Source organism: Megascapheus bottae, chromosome 6, assembly GCF_031878675.1.
Source record: "Megascapheus bottae isolate mThoBot1 chromosome 6, mThoBot2.hap1, whole genome shotgun sequence".
In the NCBI taxonomy this organism is placed as follows: domain Eukaryota; kingdom Metazoa; phylum Chordata; class Mammalia; order Rodentia; family Geomyidae; genus Megascapheus; species Megascapheus bottae.
In genome coordinates this window covers 60,424,836-60,434,818 of record NC_143514.1, presented here as the reverse complement: position 1 = coordinate 60,434,818, position 9,983 = coordinate 60,424,836, and the positions used below count along the sequence as shown (strand labels likewise).

Sequence of the window (9,983 nt, the reverse complement as noted above, 5' to 3'; positions counted from 1 at the left end):
AGGTTATAGTATCTTGTCTCAAACCTCTATGGAGTGGAGATCTTACTGCTGCTAACAAAAAGTTTACTTAGAGTCATAAAACTAGGGAACTTTGATTTAGAAAATCAAGAGCAGTTTCTGCTTTCACAGGAATGAGAAAAAAAATTTTTGAGACAGTGTATTAAAGGAACCTATCAGTCTAGGCTCTTAGCCACAATACTATATCTAGATGTAGGACCAGTAGATATGAATCATTGTTCTTGGGCAAAACATCAAGCCAGTAATGGGGCTTAAATCTACATTGACATGTTGAATGCTTTGTATCAAACTGTAGATCAACAGTACCTTTAGCAGGACCATGCCCTTGTGAAGAGATCAATTTTTTAAATATAAAACTGAACAGGGCATTCATCAAAGTCTTCACCCACTATTTGGACTATGTCTGCATTTAAATAAATGTAGCTATTGTAATCACAAGTCCATGTTCAACAGGCAAGGAGGCACCTACTTGATCTTTTCTTCTCAGTTTGGTGGTAAAGAACTATGATGTAGAAATACACTGCTGTCTTATGTGGCTGCCAGTCAGGCCATGGAGCCACCTGTGCCCTGGGAATGCAGTGGGTAGGATTTACTCTGTAGGTGATAGAAAAAATCTTCCTTGAAAGCTCCTGGGAATGAATTGAGGTGAGCTTAGACTGGAAGCAAAGAAGTTCTCACAGTCTTTCCAGGGCCTGAAGGCTATGGAGAAAAATGGGTTAAAGGGATGCCCTACCTATGCCAGTAACCTTTCCAATAACAAGGTAGTCGTTCCTAGAGTAGGAAAAACATGGCCAGGGATGACCTCTATGGAAGGCATATTGAAGGACCCTCTGAAGAGGTATATCTAATGTCCAAATTGTTTTCCTTTCTTAGCTTTAGACTTGCCCCTGTGTCCATATTTCTCCATGCACCTAATCCATGCACCTCCTACAAATCTTCTGTTTCTGTACAGGGTGTTCTTTGGAGCAAAACAATAAAGAATGGTATGGAGCAGCTTTAGAGAAGCAGCTACATAACTCCAAGAGAAGATGCACGAGAAACTCCTGTAAGGTGGCAATCAAATACTGTTCAAGGGAAATTGATTTTTAAAACATAAATAATCATTATGAGGTGTGGTGCAGAAGTCAAGTGTGCCATAAGAAATCATAACAGCTATGAGGGAGAGAGCTGGAAGTGCATTTAGGAGGTTTTTTTTTTTTTTAATACATGTGTGTTGTGCTTTTCATTGGAAACGTATGCTATAAATGCTACAGCAGCTATTAGCATAACACAACAAAGACTTACAGCCAAGAAGCCAACAATAAAGATAAATATAGGCTCAATTACTTCAAAAGAAGGTAGATAAAGAAGAAGAGGGAACAAAAGACACTTTGGACAAACAAAGAAGTAAAAAAAAAAGGTAGATTTAAGTATAACCATAAATAAGAACATTAAGTTTATAAATAGAACAAACACCCCAATTCAAATATAATCCAGCCCCAGGACTCATAGAGTAGAGGCAAGAGGTCTATAAGCTCAAGGCCAGCCTGAGGTACATAGCAAGTTCCAGGCCAGGCAAGTTCAGGATACCTACTGAGACCTTATCTCAAAAAACCAAATAACAACAAGCAAAGCCAGAGATGGTCAGATTATATATATTTTTTAAAGACAAGATTCAACTACATGCCTCCTACAAGAAACTCACTTTAAAATATAAAGATACAAGTAAGCTTAAAAAATGAAAAACTAGAGAGAGACTATCATAGTAACAGTAATAAAAACAAAGTTGGGTGGTCATGATAATCTAAACATAGGTTTCACAGCTGGGTTCTGCTGTGAGCTGGTATAATCCTAGCTATTCAGCAGGCTGAGATCTGAAGATTGAGATTCAAAGCCAGCCCGGGCAGCCTTGAGACTTATCTCCACTTAACCACCAGAAAACCAGAAGTGGAACGGTGGCTCAAAGTGCAGAGTACTTGCCTTGAGCAGAGAAGTTCAAGGAATAGCTCCTAGGCCCCGAGTTCAAGATGCATGACCAACAAAACCAATAATAACAACAATAGTGGTAATAATAAAGGTTTCAGAGTAGAAAATAGTTTCAGGGAGCCATACATGGTGATGCACATCTACAATCCTATCACCCTGACTGTATTGTGAGATAGTGAGCTTTAGGCTAGTATGTGCCACAGAGCCAGATCTAGAGAGAGTGAGAGAGAGAAGAGAGAGAGAGAGAGAGAGAGAGAGAGAGAGAGAGAGAGAGAGAGAGAGAATAAAAACAATGACAAAAGGTAAGTTAAAAAAAATCCCCAAATATTTGGAAGCTAAATAACACTCTTGTAAATAACAGGTAGTTCAAAGAAATGAAAAAGTATTTTGACCTGATTATAAATGAAGACGATGCATCAGGTCAAAATTAAGGGATGTAATTAAGTGGTAGTCAGATGTTTGTAACATTAAATTCCTGTATTAAAGTGAATAGTATAAAATCAAGGTCCCTCTTCTACCTTAAGAAATAAAAAAAAGTACTCAGTATTGAAGATTTATGAAATTATAACTTCTCTGCACATCACTTTTATAATGATAGTAAATATACTTAAAAAAAAGGAATAAACTCAGCAAGTGAAACCCAAGTATACACCAGACAATAAACAACAAAATTTGGACAAGAACCAGAGGTTCGTGCACATAATCCTAACTACTTGAGAGACGGAGAATAGGAACGTCAAGTCTTAAGACCAACTCAAGTAGAAAAGTCATCAGATCCCCTGCTCAACTGACAGCTGGGTATTGTAGCATGTACCTGCCCATGCAGCTATGTGGGATCAAAAGGCTTGTAGATCCATACCAACTTAGAAAAGTCTGGCCAAGCACAGTGGCTCATGCCTATAATCCTAGCTACTCAGGAGGCTGAGATCTGAGGACTGAGGTTCAAAGACAGCCTGGGCACCAAAGGACCTGAGACTCTTATCTCCAATTAGCCTCTAGAAAATGGGAAGTGGGGCTTGGCTCAAGGGTAGGGTGGTAGCCTTGAGCTGAAGAGCTCAGGGACAGCGCCCAGGCCAGAGTTAGAGCCCCATGACCCACCAATAAAAAACAAAAAACAAAAACCAAAAAAAACAACCAAGAAAGAAAGAGAGAAAGAGAGAGAAAGAAAGAACTGCAAGACTCCATCTCAACAGAAGATGATACACATATGTAATTCCAGCTGTGACTAAAAGCCTGTAGTGGTCCACACAAGAACACTGAGCATTATGTTTTCTCCCACAATCCTAACTATCACCAGAACTGTTGAGATGTTTGAATTTTGAAAGCAATGTTTTCAGACTTATAAAGGTTCTAAAAACTATCTGAAGCTCTGTCTTCCTTTCCTTTCAAGCCATTCTCCTTGTCTTCCTGTGTTGATGTCTTCTCAAAGGACTACATTTGATTATTGGGATGTTGATAGCATGACCAGGACCCATGGGGATATACAGCTGTGCTATGTTCACGGTCTGGAAATTCAGCACCAAAGAGACTTGCTAAGGACTAGCCACTGATGATAAGGAGATTTGAGGGATAGGTGAAGAGAAGGAAGATGCAGTAGGAAGAAAGACGCATATTTATTTAGTAACAAATTAGGAACAAGTCAGGATTTACAAGAGTTTTTTCTCCTAAGCTCTTTCTTCAAAAACAGCACTTGCCTTACAAGTGTGATGGTCTGAGTTTAAGCGCTAGTATTGAGAGGGATGGAGGAAGAGAGAGAAAGGGGGTGGGGTAGGAGGAGATCTGCTTTATGAAGATAGCATAAACATAGCACCCAAATCTGTGAAAACAGGAAAATTATAATCTTCTCATTTATGGGTACAAAGATCTTCAAGTATTAGCAAATGGAATCCAGCAGTGTATAGGAAAGCTAGGAATGCAAAGGAAAGTCTCTCTTGTGCATTCACTGCAACGAGACTTTATTCATTGGAGGTGAACTCTTATGCGAATTCATCCAGGAATTCAAGGTTGGTTTAACTCAAGGAGCAATCTTTTCATGTAACTTACATGAACATGAGGAAGACGTAATTAGATGCAACTGGGCTTTTTGTATCCTCTCGTTTGTTCTTCAGCTGTTATGTACACATACAGTTGTAGACTCACCATGAGGTGACCTTTAAAAGGAAGCCATGATCTGAGGGTGGCAGAGCAAAAGGGCAGGAAACGGAATCCCAGCCAGCACAAAGAGTCACCATGACAGCCTAAGGCTTCTGACTTCTAAATGAAAGACAAATGCTATATTACATAAATCACTGTCATGCTTTCTAAAAATTAAGTTCCCAGAGCAAATACTAATTAATTGTGGTACCTGAAAGAGATTGGATAGAGTTGGCGGGGGATGTCAGTGTGCACTTCACAGAACGTATGATATTTAAACTAGAACTTGAAAAATGAGTACAATCTTACCAGATAGAATTAGAAAGAAACAAGACATGTAGCCACAATAATAGCAGCATGGAAAGGTGCAAGGCATGAAATAAGCGCAGTATTCAGAAAATAGCAAGATGAGTGCGGCGAGCATATTTCTTGAGTATTCTGTTTAGGACTTAGGCTTGGGCCAGGAGTGGGGCTGAATTAAACTAGTGCAGAGGAGGGTCACTTTGAAGCTCTATTACATGCAAACCATCACCTCTGGGGGAAAGCAGTGACCTTTTGCTGGGTCTGAGTGAGTAAACAGATATTAGGCAGGCAGGACGCAGCTCAATGAGGGCAGTGAGACCTTGACTTGCAGGAAGGTCATCTGCACACAACTCTTTGCCTTCCTGGCTGAGTGTGTGCTTCAGACAAAGGTGACCACTCTGGTCTTTCTCTCTGGTGGTTTAGCATAGAGTAGGCAGTCTAAGTCTATAGTACCGGTGGGGACAGGTCCGCCAACAAAGTCCCCAAGAAAGAAAAATCCCTGGAGAAGAATGGAGAAAAAAGACTTTCATCTGTGTATTTCAGAAATATCAGGTACTTCTGAGAAGTTCGATTCTCAATAGCATAATGTTCCTGAGACAGAAATGGCATAATTATTGACCATGTCCCTTCTCAATCTCCAAAGTTTACTGCTTTGGATAACAAATTTTGTCAACATCTGATTGAGTTGGAATAGAGACTTTATAAAACAATTGTTATGCTTTTGTGGAGGCTTTGGCTTATTTGGAAAATAAGCAAATCACATTACTCCCTTACCCTTCAAAGAAATGGGAAGGTAAAATTGAAAATTTGTTTGATTCCAGCATTTTAGATAGAGACATTCAGGAAGGAAGAAAATGGTCCAACAGCAAAATAAAAGCAGAATCATATGGCCAAAAACGAAGGCACAATTGTAATAACAAACTGTGCTGTGTGATCTTGCAAGGAAACATAAGCTTGGACAGAAAGATGTGGATGTCCTTAGTAATTAAAAACAAAATAAATCCAAAGAACAAAAGACAGCCACAGGCAGGCAGGGGATGCTGGGCACAGGTATGACAGCCTTCTCCCTCTTCACACAATGACCAGAGGAAGGATAACACACCCCTACCTCGGCGCCAGCAAGAATCTACTCCTCATCCACTCCCATTACCAGCATCCACTACAGCTCCATGTATCTCCGTTTTCAGAACACTGATGGAATAGATATTATAACAGCCTTTTTTAGGTGAATATATTACATCTCATCAGGCACGTTGATTTGCTGAAATAAGAGTTTTTAAATGGCAGAAGTGGAGCTTGAGTTCAGGAAAATCCTGATGAAGAAAACAGGTTGGCTGAGGAGAATCCACATTTTCTAGGATGGGAAGAAGCTTTAGCTGTGAGATGAAAGAGACTTAGCTGTGCAGGACAAGTTCTTTCAAGTCCCTGGTGGGCTGCCACACGAGAAAGCAGGAAGCTGTGCAGGCTGGACTCAGACTGCAAAACAGGGGAAGGGAAGCAAATGAAGGGAAGACTGAGGGAGGCTGAGGCTAACTTACATCAAGGAAGGAAATATCACCTCCTGGATATCTGTTGAACCAAAGCGTTTCACATGCACATTCTCTTATGCTTTTGAGTGTGTCTCCCGAAGGCTCATGTGCTAGGAGTATGGGGGTGTGGTAGAAACTAGAAGAGGTGATACCTTTTGGAGGATCTGTAGGCCACCCTCATGAATGGTCTATGCTCATGGGCATTTTAGGTGTCAGGAGATAAAATTAATACTGAGTTCATATAAATCAAGGCCACACCACTTGCTTGAACCCCTCTGTACATAGCCTGTTCCCTTTCTGCTTGACTCTTGAGCCCAACTAAACCTTTTTTATTCCCAGCTTCATGTATTTTGTCATAGTTGTGCATAATAGATCCGCACACATTCCTACTTACTTCTCACAAAAAGTGAGGGGGGGAAATAGCTCCACAAAATAGATACTCTCTTATTTTAAAAGTCAGAACATTAGGGTAAATGCAGTCTAACTTATACTAATATTCCTAATGGATATATTTTTTAATTCTAGGCAAAGTAGAAAAAAAATGATGGTTTGAAGGTCCTGGAAAGATGATTTAAAAACTCAGGCATATGCTAGAGGAGCTATAACCCCCTGACAGAAGAGAATCATAAGGTATTCAATCCTTGAGTACTCAGTTTTCACCTGAGAAGAGCTCCTGGTTTGTGGCTTGATGGAGTGCTTGGACCTGCCTCAAGCCAGAGAACTCAGGTGTGCTGAGGAGTCAGATGATGTGCTGGCCTCCTAGAATAATTGGAAATCAAGGGGAATATAGAGTGAGAACCCTCCCTCCTCCCCCCACAGAAATCTATGGGAAAAACCACAGTTGGAATTTTGAAGAGAAAAATAAAGTACTGTGCAGAGGGTCTGGCAGCTGCCCATTAAACAGGCAGAGTTTGAAGTGTGAATCCTGTTGAATGAAAGACCTTAGGAAGACTCTCAAACTTTGACATACAAACCCTCAGCTTAATTTTAATTATGTTCTAAAATCTATGTGCCAGTGATTGTATGTAGAGATTCCTTTCTTAAATATTTGTTTGTTAAACATGACATTTGAAACATGATGTAAAAATCAATGTTAATAAAATCTTTTAAAAAATGTAGTCAGGTACCACATTTGCATGTAAAAAATGAATTCCTATGATGATTTAATAAAGCATTAATTAACTAAAAAAACTCTAGGAGGAATGCAAATCAAAACAACTCTAAGATTCCACCTCACTCCAGTTAGAATTTCACCTTGTTATCTGATATATTGTATATGCACTTATTTGAAATAGGATAAGGAAGGGGGGAAAACAAGATGAGGGGCAGGGGTGGGGGAGGGAAATGGGGATCAAGACATGAGAAAGGGTATCAATGTTTGTGAAATAATGCACTTTCTTTTTTTTTTTTTTTGCCAGTCCTGGGCTTGAGCTCAGGGCCTGAGCACTGTTCTTGGACTTTCTCAAGGCTAGAGCTCTACCACTTGAGCCTCAGCACCACTTCTGGCTTTTTTCTATGTATGTGGTACCGAGGAATTGAACCCGGGTCTTCATGCGTGCTAGGCAAGCACTTTAACCACTAGGCCAAACTCCCGGCCCCGAAATAATGCACCTTCTATCTGGTAAATATAATGTAATCCTGCTATTAATTACAATAAAAAATATATGGGAAAAAACTCTAGGAGGGCCACATCCCAGAATTTAAAAACACATTTCAAGATTAGGGGACACCCAAGGACAAGAGGAAAATTCAAAATAAACTTGCACTAACAAAGTCTGAAACCAAGCTCCTACAAGACCAAGAAGGTCCAGTGGCAATTTACCTGTCTCCTAGAAGGAAACTGATGCTCTTCAGAGAAAGGTAAAAAAGCAGTGTTCTTGCATAATACTTTTCTTAAAAATTGCTAGACATATGAAGACAGAGAGTCCAAGGGAAAAACCAATCGGAAAAACAAAACAAAACAAACAAAATCCAACGGAATCACTGGTGGTTCATGCCTATAATCCTAGCTATTCAGGAGGCTGAGAACTGAGGATCAAAGTTCTAAGCCAGCCCAAGTAATTAAGCCCATGACAAAAACTGGAAGTGGAGCTGTGGCTCAAGTGGTAGAATGCTAAACTTAAGCAAAACACTCACAAAAAGTACCCAGGCCTAAGTACAAGCTGCAGTATCAGGACACACACACACACACACACACACACAAAATTAAAAATATTAAACAACCCAAAGGGATTACTGTAAGTAGATAGATACTGCAGTTAGTAGAAGAAAACTGCTATGGCCTGACAAGTGTGTCACCTCAAAGTTCACATGTGTAAACCCAGTCATTGGGCAGGAGGTGGGTCTTTAAGTGGTTAGGGCACATGAGCAGAGACTTCGCAAGTGGGATCAGTGCCCTTGGCAGAGACCAGGACAGGTAGCCAGGCTCTCCCACCAAGGGAGAACGCACTGAGGAGCATTGTCTATGAGGAAGCAGGCCCCTGAAAAACAGAAACTCCTCTGGCACTGGGTCTTAGACTTCCTAGCCTCTGGAAGTGTAAGAAATGCATTTCAAATCTCTCCCAATTTAAGATAGTTTTATATAGCAGCCTGCAAAGACTAAGACAGGGAACTTTAAAATAGTATGATAAATATAATATCAAATTTATAGGAAAAAACGCATTTAATGTATGGAGCAATGGGGAATTGAAGAACATTAATATTTTTTTTAAAAAAAAGAACTAAAAGAAAATCCTCGAGAATTGAAAAAAATCAGTATCTGAAATGAAAAATAATACATTAGAAAATATTCTGGTAGATTGGAGAAAGAAGATAGGATCCATGAAGTAGGAGACAGGTTAATGAAACCCTCTCAGTGGAAGCTAAGGATAGGCAGAAAACAAGTAAGAGCACACCAGTGATGGAGAGATAGCATTGTGTCTACACAGACAAGCAGTAGGAGAAGAGCAGGACTCTAGGTCAGAAAAGGGTGTTTGTACTGATACTGGTTAAATATTAAAAAACAAAACAAAAAATCCTAATAAACAAAAAAAAACAACAATCCCATAGCTCCACAAAGTCCAACATACTTCCAACAAGATATATCCAAAGAAAAAAAAATCCTATCTAGGCAAATCCAAGTCAAACTTGTGAAAAAGAGAAACATTATATGAAAAGAATTAGAGGCATTGCTCACCAGAAACGATTGGAGCCAGAAGACAACATCATTAGAAAACCATATCAAGTTAAACTCCCCCCCGCCCAGGGCAGACATCAGACCAAAATGAAGATGAAAACAGAGATATTGTCGGGTGTGGTGGCTCACACCTGCAAATCCTAGCTACTCAGGAAGCTGAGATCTGAGGATCACAGTTCAAAGTCAGTCCAGTGCTAAAGTCCTGAGACTCTTATCTCCAATTAACTACCAGAAAACTGGAAGTGATGGTGTGGCTCCAGGGGTAGGGCAGTAGCCTTGAGCCAAAGAACTCAGGGGCAGCACCCAGGCCCAGAGTTCAAGCCCCACTACGGACAAATAAACAAGCAAAACAAAAAAGCAAAGATATTTCCAGCTAGATAAAAGACAAGATGGTAAGTCACAAGGTGATGAAACTCAAAGGAATGCTGGCTGGTGTACGCTTTGGCAGTGCAACTACTAAAATTTAAACATTGCTGAGGAGATTAGCATGGCCCCTGCTCAAGCGTGACATGCAAATTCATAAAATGTTCCATATTTTTAGTCCAGAAGAGAGTGGGATAATATATTCAAAGTGCTGAAAGAAGGGGAAAAATATCCTGTCGCCCTTCAAAAATGAAGGAGAGATAAAGACTTTCCAGATAAACATGAGCTGAGGGAGCTCATCAAGAGATACCAAAGGGAGTTCTGCACAGGGAAATAAAGCAGCCAATTAATAACACCGAAACATGTAGAAATACTAAACTAACTGGTCAGTGTCAGGGCCTGATCAGATTCACACTATGTTAATAATGTAATGATGACTTGCTGATCACATGTATCTTTAGTATGAAGGTTAAAAGGTTAATAATAACTACAATAAC

At 40.0% G+C, this 9,983-nt stretch overlaps 1 non-coding gene across 1 annotated transcript; it reads left to right on the top strand.

Annotated features, from left to right (window-relative positions):
* The first annotated feature begins 9,557 nt into the window (after positions 1-9,557).
* On the top strand, positions 9,558-9,662 carry LOC150062067 (U6 spliceosomal RNA). Its single transcript, XR_016536100.1, has one exon. It is a non-coding gene; the product is annotated as a U6 spliceosomal RNA (small nuclear RNA).
* The last annotated feature ends 321 nt before the right edge of the window (positions 9,663-9,983 follow it).